At 35.5% G+C, this 26,185-nt stretch overlaps 1 protein-coding gene across 3 annotated transcripts in view; it reads left to right on the top strand.

The window, feature by feature from the left end:
* Positions 1-26,185, top strand: part of LOC140668328 (uncharacterized) — an 83,606-nt gene that overhangs the window by 16,815 nt on the left and 40,606 nt on the right. For all 3 annotated transcript variants that reach the window (XM_072897246.1, XM_072897244.1, XM_072897247.1), the window contains one exon: positions 3,906-3,957. The gene's annotated coding sequence lies outside the window, so the exon portion shown is untranslated. The remainder of the gene's footprint in view (positions 1-3,905; positions 3,958-26,185) is intronic.

A 26,185-nucleotide genomic window follows, 5' to 3' on the forward strand; every position in this document is an offset into this window, starting at 1 on the left:
AATGATTATTATTAATATATGCACATATATATGCATATTAAAACTTTTAATTTAAATTATTATATTTCTGTATAATTGGGGATAAAGAAAGTTGCCCTCTTTCTGTATATTATATATAGTTATATTTACTTTTTCGATTTTATTGAATATTATTATTGACGACTTTTCGACTGGGCTACATCATATACAGGGGACTGCGACTGACTGTCAATGCCATATTTACATGCATACATTCTAGTCCTGTCCTTGCGTTGCCGTTGTGTTAACACGCGAACAATTGGATGTACACGAAATTTACGCGCGTGCGCTTAATGCGCTCGAGTGAGAGGAAACTAGCGTGAAAAGCTGTTTGCCGAGTCCCATTGTTGAAAGCACATGGCACCCTATACCTATTAAATATTACGTATAGCACACAATGATGCAGGTGTAACGCGTACTAATCAGAAGCATATGAGTAGACGATACGTTCAAAAAGACAACTTTATTCCTACAATATTCATAAGATTGTTCAACTTTTTGCATATAACTTTTAATCAATAAATGTTACATATAAATGATGTAACTCACTATTTTTACTTAGAAATTTTTGAATAATGTAACATTAATTTTACAGCCTTAACAAAATTGACAAAATCCTTCTTATAATTTCGTAATTAAAACATGAAGAAATTTTTTTAAATTTATGAAAGTCAGAATATATAAAAAATAGAATCTTATTTTATTTTAGGTGAAAAAAGTAAAATAAAGTAAAATCTTGTTTTAACAGCTTGTAATATTAATTAAAAATATCAGCAAAAAAACAGGTGCAACTTGTTAACGTAGAAAACAACAGTCTATTTTCAAATTTATACCACACACACACACACACACACACACAAACACATGTTTATATGTTTCCATAAATCAAATTCTACTTTTTTCATTATATAGAAAGTGGCAAAACAGGAGAAGGAGCAAGAATTGTTTACTTACCAAACATTAAAAGGAGAAGCGCTGTATAATAAAGTATTTTGTATTAATAAGAATGACAGCAATAATCAAGATGATGATCAAGACGATTAATAATCTCGCAAAAATTTATTTTTACATACAGCATATTACATACATATATATTTCACGATTATGTATAATTTAATTAAACAATATATATTATACCAAAAATGTCCTGCTAGAGAATATATTTATATGTTTACATTAATACTTATATACATATAATGTTTAGACTTCAAAAAATAATATACGTTTTTCTATGCATTGCATCTTGGATGTGTCAAAATAAATAAATTATTTGCAATGCAGAAATGTTGTATTTTGAAACATTTATCTTAAAAGTCAATTGACTACTATAATTGGACAATTACGAAACATTACTCTCAAAAGCTCGAGTACTAGAAGAGTACTGACCGCGTTGGTTCGAAAGGCACTTTACAGAAGGTAAAAACCTTTCTGGAGACTCCTTGTTGATTTATGAAATATGAAACATTGTTTACACTATATTTTAATTTATCAATTACTTAAATGATTATGTCTTTATTTAAGGGGAAATTAGAAGAATTAGATCAAGTAATGTTTGAAAAAGAATAACATTTTGTCACAATCGAATGACTGCTTTATAGTAATAACTGTATAAGTATAGGATAAATCGTGCGTAGCATTGAAAATTCATGATACCAAGAAAACGACAGACTTAGTTTAGTGTAATACTAATAAATGATATATATGTGTGTTTCTGTTGTAATTCTCTTCCCATAATTTCCAATTAATTTCCTTCATTGACTTTTTCTAAGAAATTTAAAGAATCAGTAAAGGTTACGAATTATGCATCTGATAAATAATTATAAAATATATTACACTGTTTTTAAATTATATATACCATTATAATTTATATAAAAATATACATATTGACGTTTGCTATTATTTTTTATGTCATGTGAGTCAGAATATGACCGTAGGGCTTTCACGATTAACAACCGCTTGCAACGTTACTTGGATGTTCGACTTGAGATGCTATACCTGGTGGCGTGTCATTAATTAATTGCGAATGTATCGAAATATCCAAGATCGTCGGATGTAGTTTGCGCGTCTTGAACCACCTGCCGTGACGAGACAGCGTCTGTCAACAGTAGGGAACTTCAAGGGGTTTCGGCAAGTCGGGTGGAAGGGAGGACGCGGTTAGGGTGGATGCTGGTTACGGAGCCCGACGCGCACTTAAATATTAACAGTGTACTCAGCGGATACATTAGTAACGCCGGAACGACTTGTACACATGGTAGGAAATCACTTGGTTTTACTTACCTATCTATCTACCGTCGAAATGTAAATCGCGGGAAACGAATGTCAAAAGACACCGATTAACGTCGTTAAAGAGCACGCAAACCATTGGCGGAAAATTAAAACGAATTACTGATAGATATTTCTCCGTAAATACTTTGGACCTTTAAATTTATCATATTTTTTGCATAATAAATTGAGAGAGATATATTGAAGAAAATATATATCTTTTGCACAGAGAAATCTTAAAAATTTAAGATAGATTTTTTAATTGTAATTAACCCTTACTCCGTATTGTTATTTTTAGCACCTTCTAACTGTACAGGTTGGTCAGCGTATTTTCGATAAGTTTATTAATATGTAAAAGTGTTTTAAAAAATCTGAAAAAATGTATATACCTTCTTTGAACATTCTAAATAAAGACTAAAATAATAAATTTGCAAAATAATTTACTTAAATATATTATTTTATGATTAATTGTTTTCGAGAAATGGACGTTGTTAGAAAAATCACAGACAAAAATGATCCATCAGTACGGCATAAGGGTTAAGATATATGTGAGTACACACAGTATGTGAATAGACAGACGTGAAAAATTCATCTAATGAATATTATGTAATATTTTATATCTTTACTCTTTTTCATCGTATTATGATTATCGGCTTCGGTTCTCTGTATTACGTTAATAACGATATCGAGAGCGCTTATCAAAGAACACTTTGCGTAAGCAAGATACATAGGAGCTAAAATTGATTTAACGCTGTTACACGTAATTCAAAATGTATGCATATTGCACGCGATACGTGATACACCACATATTGCAGGTTTCCTTTTCAAAAGCGAATATACTCGCTCAACTGCAAAAAGCGCGCAACAGTCATAACGTGTCATTCAAGCGTCCCGTAAAAAAGCTGATCTAAAAAAGAGAGTCTATACGGAACACCGGGGCTGTTTCACGATCGCATCCCCGCAATGAGCTCACGTTGAATGAGATTAAAGCCTTCGTGGACCACTGTATGTAACTCGGATAGACGCGTCGTCCTTGTGCCAATAGCATTCACGTTCCATCCACCCTGCTGGCCTTTCTCCCTCCTTCACCTTTCCCCCTCTCGCCTTTCCTCTTGCCCATCACCGAGCGCCGAGAGCGGAAATAGGATGAAAGTGGAAAGATTAAAAGGGGCGGCGGGCTTAATGAGACAGCCGGTTGTTTCGAAGCGCGGCTATATACGCGGATACGATACTTCCCGGGTTCAAGTATTAATGAAATCGATACCGACGCCGGATAATGATCAGCTAACGATTTCAATGGTGGCTGTCTGAAAAATGCGCGGCCTCCGCCGCTTTTGTTATAAACGCGAATAAAAGCGCGAACCGGCGTTAATTGCTCGATGACGCGACGATATATAGTCGTCTGTGATCGATGAACGAGTTTGAGAATTTTTTCGTGAGTTGGGCTATATTTATCTATTCATCGACAAAAATTTCGCCTCCTTTTACCATGAGTTTTGGATCATTTCGCGTAAGAATTATCTTTTGATATGTTAATTATTTTGGACACTATTTTATACTCTAAATATATTTATTATACATATATATATATATATATTTAATTGAAATATATTTATATGTTATAGATCAATGCTGCAACTCTTGTCTACAACAATTTGGATATAACTTTGCCGTGTGGTAAGTTTTAAATCATCTTTTATTTTTATTTTGAGGTAATGCATTTGAAAGTTATGTCAGATTAATTTATAAAAAATATACACAGAAGAGACAAAGAATGGAAAAGACGGAAAAAATTGAAGATTTTTTTCCGATGATTATATATAACAATTTTAATTTGCAATGTGATACAGTGATAAAAGAAAGATATTTTCTTATAATTATTCTTGAAAATTGCTTAATAATATCTAACATTATCATTTATTTATATGTCATTATTAAATTTGAAAAATTAAATTTTGAAGATAAGTACATACGATAAAAAATGTATATATAAATAAATGTCATAAAAATCCATTACATTAAAATGGAAGCTAAAACAGAGATTAGCAGATATTGGGCATATATTTAATCATCACATATGTTTTATGCAAAACGGAATATTAATTAAGAATTACAAATTGTTTGAAATTTACAGGAAATTTAAGTTGGTAGAGATAAATAAGACTATACTTGAAAATATTATTTTATATAGAATATTATTTCACATAATACGAAAATTTTCAAATTTTTGAAAGTCTGTTTATTTTTAATAATTCTTTAATAATTTGATTTTATATGATTCGAAACATAGTAAAGTGACATAAGAGCCACAAATATATTCGAATAGAATATCGCATTGAAAAGAGCCTGCCTCACTGTTAATGTTACTGCCTGGCTACTTTATTCCTTTGATATTTTTTATGTCTCATTCTTTAATTTCCGCTCAACGATATATCGTACATATAAAAATCTCCAAGCTCGCGTTATACGAAACTAGATGTATCCGAGCTATCATCAGTGATTTAATGACAGCTGGTGTTTGTCGTTTGCTTTCGATCACGTTGAAAGGCATGCGAACCGATTTGCGAATGATGCATGTGGTTGCAAATGCCGAATTAGATCTGGAAATGAGGTCGCCGCCAATGCAACTGACATTCTCGTTATGTGTGACGTCGACCAGTAACATTACGTCGTGCGTAATCGGATTTACAATACTTTGTATAATATGCGGATTAGTCCAAACATTTACAGCTCCGCTCGTAACTCCCACGCTGCCGTGAGTGCCGCAAAATTACACGATATTCCATTACTACGTATATAACATTGATTTAGAAAAGTATCCCCCCCCCTCTCTCTCTCTCTCTCTCTTTCTCGTATTTATATATTCCGTTGCCAATGACACATGCGCAACATATATGTCGAATCAAAATGAGAATACAACTTGATTGCCATTTTTCGTAACGAACAATGTCGTACATGTCTCATGTCTACGAGTATAACAGCGTGATAATCTCTCGCATCGTTGAGTTTTCAATTTACGATCACAATCCATTATACCAGCCGCGTAACATTCACTACGTGGATGTGAAACAACTATCGTAATAAAAAGCAGTCGCGTTTGTTGGAGAAGGAAGGAAAACAAGCGTAAATAAAAACACGTTTGTATCGTACCGATCGTGAGGATACCTATCGAGGTGCTTCGCTGACAATTATTGACTTGGAGCGGAAGGGAAGAAAGATAAAGCCAATATCGTCGATACAGTCGAATGGAGAGTTAGTGCGCCCGGTCCAGTGAACACCCGACGATCTGTAACTTGCGGTTGGAAAAACCAACAGTTTAAACGGCGCCGAAAGAGTGCAGCGCAACCGGCGCGAGTCAAATTTTATTCGAAAAATAACAATTGCAAAAACTAACAACCAAAGCAAAACAAACGGGCAGGTGCGTCTATTTTAAAACAATGTTTCCACCTCCGGTTTCCATCTCCGGTTATTTCCTGAAAAGATCGCGCGATTGGATCGAGCGAAACTTGGCGGCAAGCTCGGAACTCTCCGCGCAAAAGGTAAAAAATTCTCTCGTATAATTTATCGTCGTAGGACGAAAGGTGAAATTCCGACGAAATTTGTCGTCGTGGCCAAGGTAAATTCTACGGTGATCCCCGATTGGGATCGCGATGGACGACTATTCCCTCCAGGTTCCGAGAATCCGGGTAGGATCTTCCTTTTCGCGAGCGTGAGACGAAAAAGGCGGAAAATGCCGATATCTCGCGTCCACAAACGCAGCGTTGTGCTCTCTGTGCAGATGCAAGCAGAGAGGAACGGCAGATCTAAACGAGCGTTCGTCACCCCCTCGAAATGGATTTTGAGAGGGACGAGAGTTTGGCCGGACTGAAAATAATCGCGAATAAACATACGTATGTATGCGGCACGTATAGTCATACGGCATACGGAATTTTGAAGGGACGAAAGTTGCTCGAATTTTCGACCTGGACCCATTATCCACATCGTGCATCTCTCGTGAATACTTGTTTGTCTAACATACGTATGCGCGTGTATGTACATATATTCGGCCGTCCACGCGCGCACGTTGCGTGTTGCGTGTTGCGTGACGTGGCGTCGTCGTCGCTCTAACATACGTGCTTGCGAAAGCCGCGCGTTGCGTGTGGGGGATACGAGGATGCAAATATTAATGATCGGTCCCCAATGAACTAGGAATACATAATGCTTATTTGCATGACACCCCCGCACACCACCGTGCGCCGAGCTTAGTTAATCATTCGCACGCTCTGATGTTTGCCGAACTCGCATTGCGCGTACACGCTCGTCCACAAATCACTCCGGGCCGAGCGGCGGTTAACAAATCGATAATTGTTTAATGATTTATGGGATAGTTAAGAAGAATTGCTCCACCGCCGATAAGATTTGATTAATCGGTCTCGGCGGATCCGAGTTTGCTTTTTTTTTTTTTGTTTTTTTCTCTTCTGGCGGTTTAGTATGTCGGAATCCGGAACGCGTTATAAATATTTAAATAAATTATTGAATTTACACACACATATATATATATATCATGTAATTTAAAAATATATCTCTGATGTTAAAACCTATTTTTACAATAAAAGTTATCTTAATTCTTTCCAGAAATAGTAGATGCCGTAATGCGATTCAGAAATGGATTCAGTTTTGTTTAAGCATTTAATTGGGCACGGTGGCGACCGTATTTAAATAAAATATTTGAATATTTGAATATTTCGAATATTTGAAGTTTTTGAATATTTTATTGCGAAATATATAAAAAAATATAAAGATTGACGGAGCATGGCCATCGGCGGCGGCTGTGCATTTAAAAATCCGCGGCACACACAGGAGCAAAGTGCATCCATAAAAAGTTGTCGGCGTATTTTATAAAGCTTTACATAACAATTATTTTATAATTCAAAAGTGGCGTTTTGAATTTCACGTTAAATGCTTTATTTATATGCCATCGCTCGAAGACTCGACGGCAGACGTACATACGTGTAGAATTTTAATTGGTCGGCCGCCATCCAATTAATTCTGTTTCAATATTTCTGCTTCCGAGTGCAACATTGCGTAACGCGGGGCGCAATTATCGAGGGACTTTTCGGTGTAGCCTGACCGGAGGATTCTCTGAATCATTAGTACACACAGACGCGTCTATATAAATAATATCATATTCCTGAAAAAATGTAGAGAATTTTTTAATGAGACATTTCGATTAATCAATATCATTAGTAGGCTACAGAAAATCGTATTTCTGGTTCACCTATTCAACGTGTTATTACGTGTTATTATACATGGAGAAAATTTTATATTAAAAATTACTGTGGTTCATTAGGAATCATTCTAAAGTAAAGTGCTACGTAAAATTATAAAAATTACATCAATTTTTACAATTTTACGTAGCACTTTAACTTAGAGTGATCCCTAATGATCCACAGTTACTGCATATCATCGTAATTTTTAATATAAAATTTTCTCCGTGTAATTCGTTATCAATAACACTCTATAATTTTAATAATTCAATTCTCAAAGAAGAGATAGAACGAGAGAGAATCTTTTTAAAGTTTCATTTTCTGTCTCATATAATGCCACAGCGCGCGGAAATAATAGAGAGAGATTCAAATAAATAGAAAGAAAAATAATATTTTTCAAGCTCTCGAAGATTGCGAAGGTAGAGGAAAATCCTTACGATCTAGTCGAGGAACGAGCAGTATTTTCTCAACAGGCTGAACGAAAAGACGTCGTGAAGTCGTCGACGTCGTATCTGGAGAACTCTGTGAACAGGCAGGCAAGCACGTGACTTTTCCACGTGCAGCGAGCGACGATGTACGATGACAATTTTCACGTCGTTCGGCGGTAACGGCGGGAAAAGGTGGTAGCCGCAGAGACACGAAGATTACCCCCTAGTAGAGAAAGTTGCGTAAAACGAGCTTCGGTAATGGTCGACATCGCCGCTAAAGCTCGAGTACGCGACTCGCTTTTGATGTGGTCGCCTCAATGGGACTCTACACATGTCGTTCGTACTCCTCGTGTAGCGTACGATGAAGGAAAGGAGCGAAAGGGAGGAAGGGAGGATGAGAGAGAAGCGCGTCCCCATACAAGAGAGGAGCTTACCCCGTCCGAGTACTTTGATGCTATCCGGAAGGGGGTTTGTTAGGACGAGGCCACTCGTTTGATGTGGCTAACCATATTTGCCATGAGATTGAGCACGCGAGGTGAGAAGAAGGCGCGACATTACCGTTTTCTCGCTCTCATGGCATCTTAAGATTTTCTCCGAGCGACAGGTAAATGGTGAGAGAGAGAGAGACAGAGAGACAGAGAGGGAGAGGGAGAGCGAAAGAGAAAGAAATAGATGCTGTGTGGTGTGTTAACGTAACACTCGTAATCGAAATTATCGTCGGATAACGATGATAACCGCGTGATAACTGTAAAAGAGACCGTACACGTTTTCCCGTAATGGCGAAGCTATACAATCAAAAATGTAAATTGGAAATATAGAGACCACGTACCATGTTTGTGTATACAAATTTTACTTAGAAGAATTTTCACATTTTCGTATAGAGATCATTGTGAAACATTAAAGAAACGTTTGTGCACAAATTGGAGAATATATAAAATTTTATATATTCTTTATTATTAATAAAATTAAAATACACAATGTTTTATATACACGACAAATCGCAAATGCTTTGCTGTCGTAATCCGATAAAGCTTTTGACGTAACATCAGATAGTTTGATAGTATCTATATCAATACGTAAATATTCGTTAAAAATCCGTTAATTATAAATATGTATATGCAATTATGATTATTATTAATATAATAATATAATTATTACAATTAATTATAAATTGATCCTAAATATCTGCAGTAATAAAATATCCACTGTTGGGCGAAATTAATCAAGATTAAATTGAGTTGCAATTATGGCGCGTGTATTTTTTTTTTCATTAAATTTCCTTTTAATAAATTTTAAACTTTAGACAATTTCTTTTCACAGTAATTATTTTAAAGCTTAAATATCCGAAATACAAGAAAGATTTATGTATGCTTCCGTCTATACAGCCGTCGACGGTGGATGCTGTATATACGAATAATGTAGGCGGCATCGCGGAAAAATAAATCGCGTGAAATGCACAAATGAAATGTACGTAGTTGCATTTTCGATATTTCCGCTGTCGCGATATTCGCGCGAGATGACGTAATTATAGAAACGGAATACGTTGTAAGGTATCCTCGTTTCATTCTCACGGGCTCTCTCTCTCTCGCTTCTTCTCTCTCTTCACTTGAATGCGATAAATTTTTTGCGATAGAGAAGTGTGGAAAATATACTGGAATCATACTGCCGAGATGTCGAAGTAGTTTCTGTCGCGTGCGCACACACGCCAGGTGGTCACAGGAAAAAAAGGAATGATGGTCGTAGGATGAATTTAAAAAATACTTGTGAAAAAACTAGTGGCGCACGGTTTAGAGAGTTTCAAAATTTTATTCAAATATCTATGCATATACTTATCTCCTTCCAACGTCGTACAATTCTTCGCCGCGATTCCCTCTCTTCTCTCTCTCTCTCTCTTTCTAACTTTTTCATTCGTGGACTGAGCATGCACGTCAAATATTTTTTTTTTTTTTTTTTTTATTATGGTATCTTGCTTTTCTTTCTTGATTCTGCACGTATATATAAATATTTTCTTTAATGTGGTTTAATTTTGATAAACAAAAACGTTTACTAGTAAAAAAAAAAAAATTGACTTAATAATCATAATAACGTCTTTAGAAAATATAAATATGTAATTTTAAATTTCGTTTAACTTTACATACAAACGTTTCTCTTTTTAATACATAATAATTACATTTATCAATTTAAGCAAATAAATATTGTAAGTTAATATCTTGTATGTAAATTTACACTCAATAAACAAATTTAATATAATGCAATAATTATATTCAAAATCATAACAACATAACTGCTAACGATGTACGATTTTAAAACAATGTGTTGGTCAAAACTATTTAAACAAACCTTTATGGTTAATCCACGTGATAATACATTGCTTTCGAACATTGGAGAGAGGTGTAGTCATCAATAGCAGAATACGGTTATATTCGCTGCATGCACGAAAAGGGCGTGAAGACGGCGATGTAAATGGGGAGTGGAAATATCGGAGGAAAATATACGAGACGGAAATAAGAGAAAACGCGGAACGGAAAGAACAGAACGTTGCGCAGCGCACATCCGCCGCGTGTAACTGGTTCTGGATTATTAGCTATCACGCGTGAGATGCAAGGGACGTACATATAATAAAAAGCCATAAAGCACGGCGATGGCATCGGGGATTGAAGCGGAAGCCAACCTGTCGAGGACCGGGGGTCCCGTAAACGCGCACAATGGGTCATAAGCGCGGCCGATTTTCACCCCCGGCAGCAAAACGCGCGGCGGTACAGGTATAATAATTCGAATCGGTTGGCTAATATCCTCCTCCTTCATCTCCTTTTACCTCTCCCCCATGGGACGTACGTCGGTCGATTAAGTGGCCACAGATGGTTAAACGTTACGTTCGATACATCGCCGCGTTTACAGACCGAATGATTCACGCTTTCGAAGGATAGGAGAACTTAATTAGGCGGAACCAGTTGCGCACAGTGCCGTTGGGACTGACACGTGACCACCGTGACAGTCGTGTCCGTTATGTGCGACGATTAAAACGTAAGCCGATTATTCTTCACTGGTTCTTTTTTTCGAGAAAGATATATGTATACGTTGGAGATGTCTGAAATTAACAATAAAAATGACATATATTTGATATTGATAATTATTTCAAAATATTTTGTTAACATATGTATATAAACAATTATTCTGGAAATAATTTAGAAATATATTGGCCAACATAAAAATAATAATTCCAAATTGAATTAATATTTGAAAAGATTTGACAATAGATATTTTAATCTCTACTTTACATATACTATATGTTACGAATTTTTTATATAATAGATAGAGATTATAAAAGACAAACATTATACATAAAATAAATATCTTTCAAAGTTACTGATATCTTTATATTGTGAGAGATTTGACCACCTCTTTTGTGCTGAAATAATATAAAATTTATTTAAATATATAATTATAATTTTTGAAATAAAATAAAAATTTTATTATATAAATAAATAAAACTAACAATAAATCAAAACCCAATTTTTATATAAAGACCAGTTTTTCTGCATAAGAGAAAATTGTGTGACAATTTTCTCGTAGAAGCACTTTTGATATTTTCCACAATAGCGCACTCAATTTTATCCATTTCCATCGTCAAAAATTTCTCTACAATAGTTATCAGCACTTTTCAGATTTCAGGTTTCGCATTGTTGCCAGATTCTAAAAATATTGAGATATCTCGCATAAGAGATATCTCTCTAAATTATCTTTTTAATGAAATTGATATAATATCGATTGAATAATATTCTTTTCATCGGGAATTTTATGTCATTAGCGTGTCTCGGCTTATTACATGTTCCATTTTAATTATAATCCTCTTGCGTATTAAAACAGCTTTTATTTCGTCCATTTTTGGGTGAGTCAAACTAATGTATCTTTCGTGTTTATATGTAATTACACGTATGTAAATTATGGTATGACGTCTGAGCAAATGAGTATCGATCAATTAAAGCACTGACTAATGTTTGAATATTTAAATCGTAATCGCGCATACTGCGGCAAGGTCCATTTCTCGTAATGCAGATTTAATAATGAGAAATACACACGCGCATTATATCGCGATTCGATGATAAACCATTGATTCGATCGCAGGATAGACTTAAACGTAAATAATAAATGCGAATAACAAGTCTGCTTATTACGTGTAATATGTTTACATTAATATTAATATTAATATCGTTATGTAATTATATTTATCTATTGATTCAAGCTTTTTGATAAATTAACTTTTTGGAGGATTGTTTGCACATCTTTTCACAGAAAATGTATGAAAAATATATTCAAATATATATATGTGTGTGTGTGTGTGTGAGAAATATTTTAAATAGATTTACAACAACGAACTTAATTATATGATATCAATTTGGCACGTCAAACACTTTGTCGCGCGCGCTTTCAAATAAATGCGATTTAATATTGGCGACCATTATCATAATCATAAAAGTGCACACATGGATGCGTAATCCTTTATTCCTACTTATCTACGTTATGTGTTTTCCCATTTTCCGTTATTTTCGCTTGACTCTATTGTTATTGTTACTGTCCCCTTCTGGTACATTTTAACTCGCACAGTCGATACTGTGATATCGTTTTCACCGCGTTCATATCCGACTCTCAGTTCTTTTGTTGATATTATGTGTAAAATTAAATATATCTCTTAATGCGTAAAACTGATAATTCTCTTTTAAAAAATATTATTGGAATGAGATACAGAGAGAGATGAGACATTATTTTCATCTTGTAAAATATATATATATATATATATATATATATATATATATATATATATATAATATGTAGAATCATGGCCGATTTGTTTAGCAAGAAAAATATTGATCAATATTCAGTCGATTTTTCTGTGACATTTAATATACATTAAAAATATACATTGAGAAAAGAAGATGTGTATGAATAGATTTCAATTTATAAATAATTAACAATAAAAGTAATTTAAATTTTAATCTTTGGACACATAAAGGTTACCTCGGATAAATGCCGGATAAATTTCGAATGAACAAACTCTTAACTCGAGAAGCTAGAATATTTAAATGTTTCAAATATATATATTAAAAGTTGTTCTTATTAAAATTATGAAAGCTAGCAAAGTTATCAAAAACTCGCGGTGAGTCATTTTCCAGAAATTAACATTCAATTGTCAACTCTAACTCTCATTCTGGATGCTTCTCTCTCTTTTTACCCGGGCCTCGCTCGGAAGCTGTCTCGTTAATAATTCAGAAATCCATTAAAGCAACGTCAAATATATGTGTGGGACATAATTCCTGCAAATGTACGAAACGAAAGGGACATTTCGTTCCCCAACGTTTTTCCCTGCGTCCGCTTAATTAGTCTTCATTAACCGCCTTTTTCGCTGAAAAGCGTATAATAAATTCGCTAGTACTGTAACGAATTATCATTATATATACATTTGTGTATCCGTGAGTGTTTTTCTTTTTTTTTTCTTTTTTTTTTATCTATTTTGATTTTGCGAATTTTATTATTAGAATCGAAAAATATTGACGAGAGAATGATAAAGGGAGAAAGAGAGAAAGGAGCGAGAGCGAGAGGATGAAAGAGAGAGCATTTAATTGCGTTGCCGTAATGAATTATGCCACGAGCATTACGGGGAAATCATTCTCGCTGCCGATTTCATTCCGCGAGTCCATGAACCCGAGCGTATTTACTCTAGTCGCTGAGTAAATCTAGACAGGTCATGGTATTATGCCAAGTGCAGCGCTCTTAGCCGAGCATAAGCATAATACCATAAATCCTTTGTTAACGGCACGCCGCGATGTGGATTGCGCGCAACCTCAAGCGCTGTATGAGCATCTGCGATATCAAACGCAAACTAACTAATGAATACCGCCCGCTAATAGCGCAATGAGCTTGTATACTGTACCGTTACGTCATATGCGCGAGTGATTGTTGTGAAATCCACATTCATCGCATTAATATTAATTTTTCCCACTGTCGTAGGAAAAAGTTTTGCAAAGTTTTCGTACTTTGATTTTGTACGCGCCGACTATGCGCTGACACGCGCGATAATTCTCTGACGTATCTCCCGTATATACTCTGTCATATATTACTGAGATATCGGACGGCCGGAACGAATAAATCAGGAAGACAGTCGTTCCGTTAACGCAAGGAAGAATGCATCCCTCGTCCAACTTTGGATAACTTTCACCGATACCCCTACAAGTGCCCTTCCCATTCTAGTGTCACTGATTCGCATCACTAAACTGCGGTAATTCGTTACGCACATGTGTCCAAATCTAATGGCCGTTCTACTGTGAAAGCTACTTAATATTGTGATCGATAGCCTTCTAATCCGTTAAAAGCAATGCATCTCTCTCTCTCTCTCTCTCTCTCTCTCGGCGCGGGTTTAATGCGTACAAAAATTAATGGTGCAAAAATATATCGAGTCAACCAGATTGAAAAACCTACAACTGTGCTTATTTGCGTTACCGGTTTTGTGTCACATAACTGTTTACGTTATAAATATTTAAGGAATTCTATTAATATCATAATTTTAAAAAAATTTTAATGCAAAGAATAGCATAAAATTATATAAATTAAATACAAGAAAAAGATAATTATATATTAATTTTAAAGAATATTTTATTACATCTTATTTTAGACCTCGCAGATTTAATAAATAAGTAATTCATTTTTTTAAATAGAAATATTATATGCCAGTAAGATTTATCATTATACTTTTTTTAATCGCACTCAGTTTTTTTTTCTATTGTTTTTACAATTTCTTTGATTTAATTTTCTCCTTTTGTTTAACATTAAATCGAAAAATATATCTTAAAATTTTCGTATTATAAATTGTCGCTACAAAAGAATATAACTTATTAAAAGTTAAAATTTTGTAATCCAGTTATATAAATATACATCCAATAAAAAGTGTATGACACACGTAGAATATACTTACTTCGAAGTAAGCAGCGTTGCAGCTGAAAATAATTCATGTCCCGTGGGTCACCTTTGCTAAAATTACCACGCTAACCAAAGTATTGAAGTTATTAAGATATTTAGGGCTCTATGGAGATTCGTCGTAACTTACGATAATGAAACCCTGAAAATGGTTATGCGTGTAAAAGTTTAAGATGTCGCACGAAGTTAATAAAAGTTTCCATGCTATAAATTATTATTATAGAATCTAGAAGAAATAGCTATTATTGCGAGAAAAAAATTGGTTACTTTATTATAAATTACATATAGGTATTTGAATTACATATTATATTTATGCAAAAGTTAAAAGCTTTATAATGTCGCATATTTTAATTCTCACAATACTAATGTATCCATTAAAATATATTAGCTTAAATTATACTAAATATCTAAAATGTCTGATTAATTATCACTAAAAATAAGAAGATTCTCTCTTTCACAGAATGATTATAAAATCAATAGATTAATTGTGATGCAACGTGAATATGGGATTTTTCGCATAATAAAGCAATTTGATTTCGAAGGGAGGTAATATTTCTCGACGTTTTAGATCCCAATCAATTTCTCCAATAAATTATAGCATTAAAATCTATCATATTTCTGTAACATGAAAAATTGCTAAAATTTATTATGGGTAATTAAAGGCCTTAAACGTATCTTTCATATATATTTTCTATTTTTGTAATCATTTTAATTGGTCTTTTCTTATTTCTTCAACGTTTTCCCGAGTCACTCAGCCGCGAAGATATGGTAATGTAGAAACAACATTCCGTATTGGCAAAATCGGACGTGTTTGCGTTCGTTAAAAATGGCTGACAGGTTTTCACGAGCGGAAAGAAGGAATATATTGGCGCGGTTCAACGATCGCGCCCCTTTAAGGGTGCTGCGAAAAATGCATCATCCACGCGTGGCGCGCACCTGCACCGGTACCCGGCGAGCCGGAAACATTTTTCAGACGCGCATTCCATAGACACCGTTATCACATTGTCCGCCTATCCGCCGCGTATACACGCACGCGTATAACGCCTGACGAATGAGAGAGAGAGAGAGAGAGAGAGAGAGAGAGAGAGACACACCGGCTACCGCGACCCGCGACCCGCGACCCGCGACCCGCGACCCGCGACCGCGTGCACTTTAATCAATTCCGTTTGCAACTACGACATATTCGCGGACTTAAATCTCGCCGCGCGAGACCGAAAAATCATTCGCGTCCCGGAGTCTCGAGCGATATCTGGAACGATATTTTCCGACCGTTCATCTAGTGAGGATGCAACGGCGTCGTTTTTATCACGACGAAATGCACCGTCAGCTGAGATATTTCACTCGTAACCAGATTAATTGAATTTATTGGACATTGGTATCATTAGCGAGTCAAACAGGCGTATTCATCTGCAATTCATTCAACTGCTGATGACATTTTCGCGCGAGATATCGAATTCTTGGTGCCATGTATCAATCTGATGTAAATTTTGCGAGCAAGATATCTGTTACAGCGTTACTACGAAATGAGAAATGATTAAGCCATTTCAGCTTGGTTTAAAATATCGCGTCAATATGTAAATGTAGAAAGTCTACATAAATTCTCTTTCTCTCTACACATTTTTCTCTTTTTATTTTCCGATTATTTTAAATTTAGTTTAAAAAAAATTTGATAAAGCGTTAAAATTAATTTACATTTTATAAAAATTTCGAAATTTTCATAAAATGTAAATGAATTTTAGCGCTTTATTAAATTTGTTATTAATAATTCATCAAGCATATGCCTTCAGGCTTAAATTGATATCAACTTGTTACTTGTAAACATTCTTGCTTACCAAGGCTTACGATAAGAGTTTAATAATCTTAAAACAGACATCGATGCAATTTCAAGTAATATTGACACAATTAGTTTGCTTGAAAAATGTAAGTAGGTCTTTGCTCCAGAACCTCGACTCGCTACCGTTAAAGACGATTTGAGATCTCCGTTTCTTGCGCGGAGATTTATTACGCCAACTGTGCGACGACAAATGCAGCAAACAGAGAAGAAAGTCGGTTAAGCTGCCAAAATATTATTCCGCGGTATCTCCGGCACTGGTTCTCTCTCGTGGTTTACGACGACTATGTTTGAGTGGGTTCGCTTATCTAAAGTCCGCGAACACACCAGGCTACAGCGGCGTTTGACGGCACGCTCTACGAACGCTATGTTTTTACTCTGCGCGTTTGTTTTTATAGTCGTGTTCATAATGTAAACTTTTATATCCAGAGCGCGTGTAAAGCTTGTATCATGAGGGTAATTCTGAAGAATTTCGCTTCATTTTTCTTAATCGATCAGCCGGCTTCATTGTAACGCGCTAAATCACTTTTCCAACACAATAACGGATGATGAAATATCGTGACGGAAAATTACATTTCGCTTGAATACCGAAATACTCCGGTAATCTCACTCAGGTCCTTACAAAATTATAAGATTAATTGTAACGTTTGACACATTGAAGAATTGCGTGAGTCGGACATTAAAGCGTCAGTTCTGAGCACGCAAAAGAAGCGATCCATCAAGCAAACGTAGCCAACTTTGACGGCGCAAGAATTAAGACGGCGCCCCTTAGATAAGCTTTAGCAATGTCGACTAATTCAGGCTTTACTAAATTCCTTGTCCTATCTATTCGCGTGCTCCTCCGCGAATAAATCTGCCAATCACCATAATCTATATTTGAGTCTTCAAATTTATTTATAACTGTTTTTCGCAGCTATTTGCTCGTGATAAAATTTCACGAGTCATATGTAGATGTAACTTTCAGGTCAATCGAATTAGTTGAATCGAAATATCGACCATAGCGATTTTCTTTCTCTTTTATATACCATGTAATACTTGAAGATTAGAGAATATATATGAGATAATTTTGGATGGAATTTGGGAATTCGTTTCAAGAAATTCTCTCATTTTCTCTTTATCTCTCCCTCTCTCTCTCTCTCTCTCTCTCTCTCTCTTCTGTTTATAGCGTTCTTACGTAAGTCCAGTGGACAAGTTAGAGAACAAGATCAAAGCAAAGTCTTGTGCCCAGCTCTTCTCTTCGTGATCGCGTTGCCGGAAACACGGCGAACGTAACCGAGGCGACGAACGGTTTCAGGGATCGCGCGCGAAGGTTAATCAATTCCAGTCGCGACGCTGTTTCCGCAGACTTAATTCGTGCCCCGGATGCCTACTCCTCGCTCTCTCTTTCTCTCTCTCCCTAGGCTGACTTTCCCATTATTATCCGGCATACGGGAGGGCAGACGCGCGCGTACCACAGGGGAGTCTGGCGCCGCGAGGAATCTTCCAAGGATGAGACGGTAGCCTCCGTCTCCTTTCTCCTCCCCCTGCCATCGCCGTCGTCTCTATACCGCGGACCTCGCGTCTCTTCCACCCTTCCGCTTCCATGGCCTTCACGTTGTGGCAACTTTGTTCTCCCGAGAAATTCCCCGAAGCGCTATCTACATATTTGATGTCGCCTCGTCCACTCCACTAATGCTTCTCGTTAGAAACTTACCGCTTACCTGCGTCCCGCGCTGCTCATTCTCCCTCCCTCCCCCACCCTCCTTACCTACCTATTCTCTCTCTTCCAACCATCCTTATATCTTCTTACTCCCCCGCGTCATCCGACGGCTCCTTTGCAGTTTCTCTCGCAACGTGACTGCGCAATGGGTACGTCCGCACAACCGGGATAACTGCCGAAATATCTCGACAGATTGTTGGTTGCGATACACGTGTAAGAATATCGCGGGGAAAAAGCACGTCAGCATCGAATGAATTATGGAAGAATAAATCTTCAGTTTCTCTCGCAATATGTGATTCCGTTGATAAATAATTATATTTCCATCACTTAGCAACGCGATGAAATAAAACGTAGACTAATCACGTTATTACTTTATACACGATAAAAAATTTTGTCTTAAATTTAATACATTTCTCGTGTCGCAATTTATCCACTATAATTTTAATGTTAATTTAACAGAAGGCAAATAACACAAAAATGTGAATTAGTGTAAGATTTACTTGTTAATTGTGTTGTTTAAACTCTTAGAAACGGTGAATATTAACTCAATGCAGAAAAGTTAACGACAGTATGTTATATTAATTTAACACAAAAATTTCTAAACGAGAAAATTTCAACAAAAATACAAAATGTTTTTTACCGTGTAGAGGAAAATAGTTATTTACAAAAGACTATCTCACGTAAATCGAAAAATCTTCTTTTATAATTTGACATCATTTTTCTTTGTATAAGAATTTATAAGCATTTGCCTTTTCTAATATATATATATATATATATATATATATATATATATATGTATGTGTATTTGTTTGTGCAGAAAATATTTTAAACACAAATCTATATCTATACTTTCCACTTTATTTATAAAATCGACTTTTCAAATTTAACAAAATAGAGATTTACGTTTTGAGAAATGTCGAAATGACTTTTTTCTCTTTTTACGGAAATTCGATAATGCTCATTAGTTTTTGACATTTCTCAATCGTATTACGTTATGTCGTGCAATTGCAACTCCCGTATCATTAAACCTGCTAATTGACCGTGTTCGTTAATTGAAAAAGCAAATGAACGAGAAACGTAGCGCGGAGAAGGTGTGTATGTTTTGCTGGATATTTCCGTTTTATCTAGCAAAATGGCTCCTCATCGTCAGTTAACATAACATAGACTTTATCGATACAATTCCGACACCCTTTACAATCAGTCTCGAACCACGCATTGCATTATGCGGTATTACTAACTGGGGAATGGTCTAATTCAAACTTCCTGTAGCGACGGAATGCTGGAATTAGTTAATATGTAAAGCAGCCGCGCACAGCCACACAAATCCCAGAAATTCTCTGTCGTTTCGAGATCCACGCGCGTTTACATCTTACTTATATACTTCAAACTTTCGCGAAATCTCCCGTCTCGCGCGCGCGTTATGACTCCTGCGTACTATATACTTATATATACATCCGCTCTGAAGAATAATAAATACACTTTTGTGACAAAAGTTACGAAACGGAAATTGCACGATAATCTTTTGACATGCTGAGTCTGTAGTATGACAAACATCTTTTTTTCTTCTACTAAATGCTCATATGGATGTAAAATTGATTCAAATCTTGAATTAAATGTTTTGCATTTAGTTAAATACAACATTTAGTAAGATTGCCAAGTGAGTTAATAAATAGAGAAATATCAAAGATTATTATTGTACATTGAAATGGTCTGCTTTTAACAGCTACTGTTTTTTCATCAGTTTTTCATCTAGATAACATTTTATTATAAACTAGACATATATTATAGATTATATAATATATTTATGTAAAATATAAATATATTATAGAGACACATTTTATTATAGATTACAAATATAGAAAGATAGGAATCCACGAATATTTTATTCGATACATAAATATTAACCCTTACTTCGTACTGATGGATCATTTTTGTCCGTGATTTTTCAACAACGTCAATTTCTCGAAAACAAATAATCATAAAATAATCATAAAATAATATATTTAAGTAAATTATTTTGCAAATTTATTATTTTAGTCTTTATTTAGAATATTCAAAGAAGGTATATACATTTTTTCAGTTTGTTTAAAACACTTTTACATATTAATAAACTTATCGAAAATACGCTGACCCACCTGTACAGTTAGAAGGTGCTAAAAATAACAATACGGAGTAAGGGTTAAGTATAAACACGACGAAATCAAATAATTTTATGTATAAAAAAACAATAAAAGTCTAAAATTCATTGGTAAATATTTTTAAAAATATTTATATAGAACAATTTTATATGAAAAATCAAAATTGCATTCCATATAAGTAATAATTGAGAATTTAAAAAGTTTTCAATGCGTTAACAAAATATCTTTAATTCTTCTCTGTAATATTTTAATCTAAACTTCTTTATATAGATGCCATGAAGTACACCGTTTAATATTATTTTTTGAGTACAAAGTCGATTGATATTTTGAAATTGCCTTGTGACATTGAAAATGTGTCGCGCGAAGATGCACTGACATTTGACATTTTGCTGAAATCAGTCGATCGATGAAAATAGGTCACACACATAACGCGCAGATCGAAATTAGCGCAAATTCGCACAAGCGAACGTGAAAAGTATTCGCCAAGCGGAGGGAGGGATTGATAGATGTGGGGACGACGTTCCGCTGGCTGGCTGGTACCGCGTGCTGAATCAAACTAAGCGTAACACGTTGGGGCGAGCACGAAGGGGGCGAAGTGTAACGAGAGTAAAGACACGGGTTGGCGGAGGGAATGGGTGAGGTGAAAGGGGCGAAAAGGGATAGAATGGCGGATAGCGGAATAGAGGCAGGGCGGATGGTTCGGAATCGGTGAAGTATGGGAGCCAGAAAAGGGATGCTCCTCTCAGCAGCTTCTCCCGTAAGACGAGGCGATGCCCTGGGGGAGGGGAGGGCAGAACGGAAAGGGATTGCACAAGAAAGGAAGAGCGAGAGAGAGAGAGAGAGAGAGAGAGAGAGAGAGAGAGAGAGAGAGAGAGAAAGCAAGCAAAAGACGGGAGAAACGTCGTAGCCGGATCGTCGTGCGGGCGACGAAGAACTTTGGTGTACCTTCACCACGTCGTCGGTTTCTCCCTGCCGAATGGAACGTCGTCTCGCGAACCCCGAGCGAACGAAACCCGACACGTCAGCCGCGCCTCCACTTAACGGAATGGAATTTGTCAACGCTCTTCTAGCCGTCAAATAAAATTCAAATAAGACGAGGGTCAGCTGGACCGGTTTTGCTCTTATTCGATCAATTTGAGCCAACTCGCGTTTCAAGTTTGCAAAGGGAATGATACAGTATCATTTTCTTCATATACCTAATCGATTGAATTAGTTGTTGATTTTGAAAATGAGTAATATGTAAGGATACTTTCAAACTTTTCTTCCATAATGTCCGTCAATTTGAATATATTTTCTTCAAACTTTTACGATTTTTTAAATACATATATATGTTGATTATGATGATAAGCCGTCTAACGTAAAATCTTTATTCCTCATAGAATAATCACTTTAGGGTTTTCCGTCTTTTCTCTCTCTTCTTCTCTTGTTATTCATGGCTCCTAGCGAGAAGAGCAGTAGTTTTAATTAGTGGGTAGACGTCTTTACATCTCGAAGCAGGCGGGCCGACTATTAATTTCCCTCTCGTCTCTTCTATGATGTTTAACCTTCGTTGCTCGACAAACAACCAACGTTTTCTTACGGATTTCCACGTCGTTTTATTCCTCCGCGCCCAACTTGTCAAAGTCCTTCGATGACTCTTGAATGAAAATGACCGTTTGACTATAAATCAGACGCGCTCATAGATGCCAGGATTGAAACAACATCAGTTTACTCGCAAAGTAGTTTATTCGTAAAACAATCAATCATGGATAAAAATGTAAATGATACTAATGATGCTAATCCTTGCAAAGTATGATAAAAGAGAGATGTTAATAATAATATATAATTATTGTTTTCGAAGTAAATGAAGAAAAGAATGTACATTTTTTTAATTTTCGAATTTTTTACATAATTACGTCGAGAAAATTGCATTGCTTTATCGTGTCTCGCTTGAAAAATATAAAAGACTTCTTCTTAAACGAAAGGGACGAGAGATTGACCCGAGTACGTTTACGTTTAATATTCGGCGATTTTGTCCACTTCAGAGAAAATTTCATCCCTACTTAGATTAAAAAGGAGATAAAAGGAGCTATATGCGAGGTCTTTTATATCGTAAAAAATTCCACGCTGTTACGAAGTACCGTACCGTAATCATTAAGTTAAATATTCTCGGCACACTGTTAATAAAGGAACCAATATAGCCGGCGAGATTCATTAAAAATCCATCGGGAGGAATGAAGAAATCTGCCCACGGGGGGGGGGGGAGGGGAGGGGATGGCGCGAGTAATATTTTCCAAGACAGTTTCGCGTTCTTTGTCCCCCTGACTTTGGGGCATCCTCCGTGAAGAAGTTACCAGATCCGGCAATATTCCAGTACAATCGTTCTGCGCGCGAACAGTAAACTGCCTCTTTTTTGCGATGGTGAAGAAAAAAAAAAAAAAAAAAAAAAAAAAACCGGGAGCCGCCCGGAGTTTCATCGGTAGAAAGGGAAGTTCTCATTTGCACGGACCGTGGAATTAATATCCCGCGACTTTGGCGTCAGACTAACGAGAAGGGCATTTCGGAGGCCGGGCACCTTGAGCAAGTTTATTTTCTTAATGTCACCAGGGCATCAGTCTTCTCGGCACGCGAGAACGGCGAATCCGTATTCGGAGCCTTCATTAGGACGACCGCATTTTCGGACGCCAATTTATTTCTATACAGCTACTCTCCTCCACGAGTGCCGCTTTCAAGATCTAAAGTAGGCTTTGAAAATTCACAAGGACGGCTTGCGCATGCTCTTGCAATGATTATTATCACAAATAAAACTTTTCATTACTTGCTCTAATTGTATATTTTTTTTTATTTTTTTTTTAATTTTTACTATACTTATTAGAAATTCAGAAAATTGGAAAATGCATACTTCAAGTCAATAATGTAAAAAATAATAAAGATTCATAACAATTGCGATAATCTTTCTTTTATAGTAATTTATTGTGATATCAAGTTAAAATCTGCATAAAATAATGAATGTTAAATCACGGAAAATGAATCTTTATTGAAGAGAATGAAATAACATTGGCTAATGATCTTCCGTAATCGCAGTTGGAAATGAAGTGCTCAAAAAGAAGAAAGGCGAAAGAAATGAAGTAAGAATTGAGAGAGAAAAGAGAGAAAATGACAAAAGAGGAAGCACGACCACACACAGTGTCTTTAAGTACTATACGCTCGTTTATTCTGCGCACTCTTATGGAACAATGCATATATAAAGCAAGAAAAATTATGTTAACTCGATCAAGGCTGTTTAATCTATCGGATCATTATATATATTATTCGTTGAATTATGTTAAACAATGACGGGTGCATTTAAAATATAGATTATTGAAAATAATCATTTAATTAATGTTGTGTTTAAAATATCTGCAAATTTATACTTGTGGAAAAAAGATAGATTACATAAGAAATATTTATTTGAATCGACAAATAACTTTTAATTAAAATAATAAATAATTTTCAAATAATTAATATTCAAATATATTACCTATCATATATTTATTTACATTGAGAAAAAATATCTCAATTGATTACTTGAAATCTGTAATAGAGAGATACATATATGTATATTTGAAATATTCATTTTTGAGTCGCATAAAATCAATAATGTATTTTAACCAGGATTTTAATTAACAAATAAATGGGTTGATATTTTGCATTAATCATTTTATATAATCCATAGTATGGGAGAAGTAGCAGTTACACGCATAAATATTAGTATTTCTTTTTCAAACATAATTTCGTTCGTTTCCGATCTGGAATTCGAATTTCGAATTATTCGGCTTATTGTCATGACCTTTGTTAATTCGAGGCTCAACGCTAACGCAGATCCCAGACGCATACAACTACACACATCGATAATAGAGACAAATAGAAGCAGCTTAGGCCGTTAACCTCCTCATTTGCACCGCTTTGATCTAACCCCCTACTTTCCAGTCAGCCAGCAGCAGCAGCAGCAACAGCCGACGGTTGTTCCCCCTCGGCGTCGGCTCATCATCTCCCGACGATCCAATCGATTTCGAAACACCCCTTCATTTGATGCTAACTAATGTCCCCCCTTCCCCCCTTCCGGCCTCGCTGCCCCGCAACGCGATACAAAACGGATCCGACGATAACCGGATTGGTTTGCATAAATAATTGCGTACATATTATCAAGGACACGCGGGTAAAACGCATGCTAATCAGTATGCGTGAAGCGTAAACGCACGTAATGTATATACGGCCGATAATCGTATGACGGCTTGTATATAAAATTGTTTTTGGGGCGCCCGGCGTGTGGCATTATTGAAATTTCCGCAAATTTTTATCGTGACAAATATTTGCGGTTTTGCGGTACTTCTTCGCGTCCATCAAGCTTTTACATATTTTCCATATATTTTTCTGTGAAAACATTCTATATAGATACTTTTTAGCCAAGTATGATAATTTCCAACAATCTTTGATTAATTTAGAATTGATTTTTCGAATTTTAAAATTGTGAGAATTATAAGCGATTTAAAATAATGAACTTTTTGCGAACTTGATTTTTTTTTTTTTAAATAATATTAATATTATAATTAAATAATAAATATTTATATTTGTCGTTTCTTATTTAAATTTATGTTCACATCGTCTTAAAATGTCATTTTAAAATTTTAATTTAAAATATTATATTATTACAATGTTTTAGAAACTTGTGAAATAATTATTCTTCTCGAGAATTTTTGTCTGTAAGACAGAATCGATTGCAAACTAAAATTAAAATCTAAATTTTTAAGATAGTCTATATATACACTAATGAGTATATATATAGACGAGTTTTAGCTAAGCAGAGCGATTTAACAAGATTTGATAGGTGCAGCTTTAAACAAATATTTAAAAATTTCGACGCCCTCATTATCTCGCTCATCTTTTCAATACATTTATACGAGATAGAAAATTAATTTGCGTAGGTTCAGTGTAAAACAACCGCCCTGCGGGCCATATTGAATTAACATTAACGTAGAAATAACCGCTTAAAAAATACATGACGGAATAAAGTAACGTAAGCGCTTGTGAGTGGCAGCGCCATTATTTCACTGCCTCTAGAAGGCTCTTTCTATGAGCTACGGGCATAATGCGAATAAATAGACGATTATCCAAATTTGTGTTCTACAATTACCTATGTTGTAGTTTTTCCTGCAATTTTCGTTTTAAAGCATCCTTAAATTCAAAGCAGGAGAGAAGTAAGTCTCACAAAGGTAACCAACGCAAAGCTCTCGCTAGCAATATCGTTGTATTTTCTTTATAAGTTTCGTTTGACTTATTACTACATAATTACTGAGAGCGTTTTTTCGTGAGACAAAAAAAGGGATTAATTACACATTGAAGAGGCTGTAATTATTTAGCCTAAACGACATGGAACGAACGGCGACAAACGTGCGGAATGATAACGGCAAAAGGCACGATGCTTTCACGTGGAGGGGAAAAAAAGATGGCTAGAAAAAAAAAAAAAAAAAAAAGGTCTCATTTATATTGCTGGAGCAACTGCCGGCCGAACGCGTCGACGGTGACGTCGAGACAACGATATACTGACAATGCGACCTCGAGCACGGGCCGGAATT

Source organism: Anoplolepis gracilipes, chromosome 8 (genome assembly GCF_047496725.1).
Source record: "Anoplolepis gracilipes chromosome 8, ASM4749672v1, whole genome shotgun sequence".
Classification (NCBI taxonomy): domain Eukaryota; kingdom Metazoa; phylum Arthropoda; class Insecta; order Hymenoptera; family Formicidae; genus Anoplolepis; species Anoplolepis gracilipes.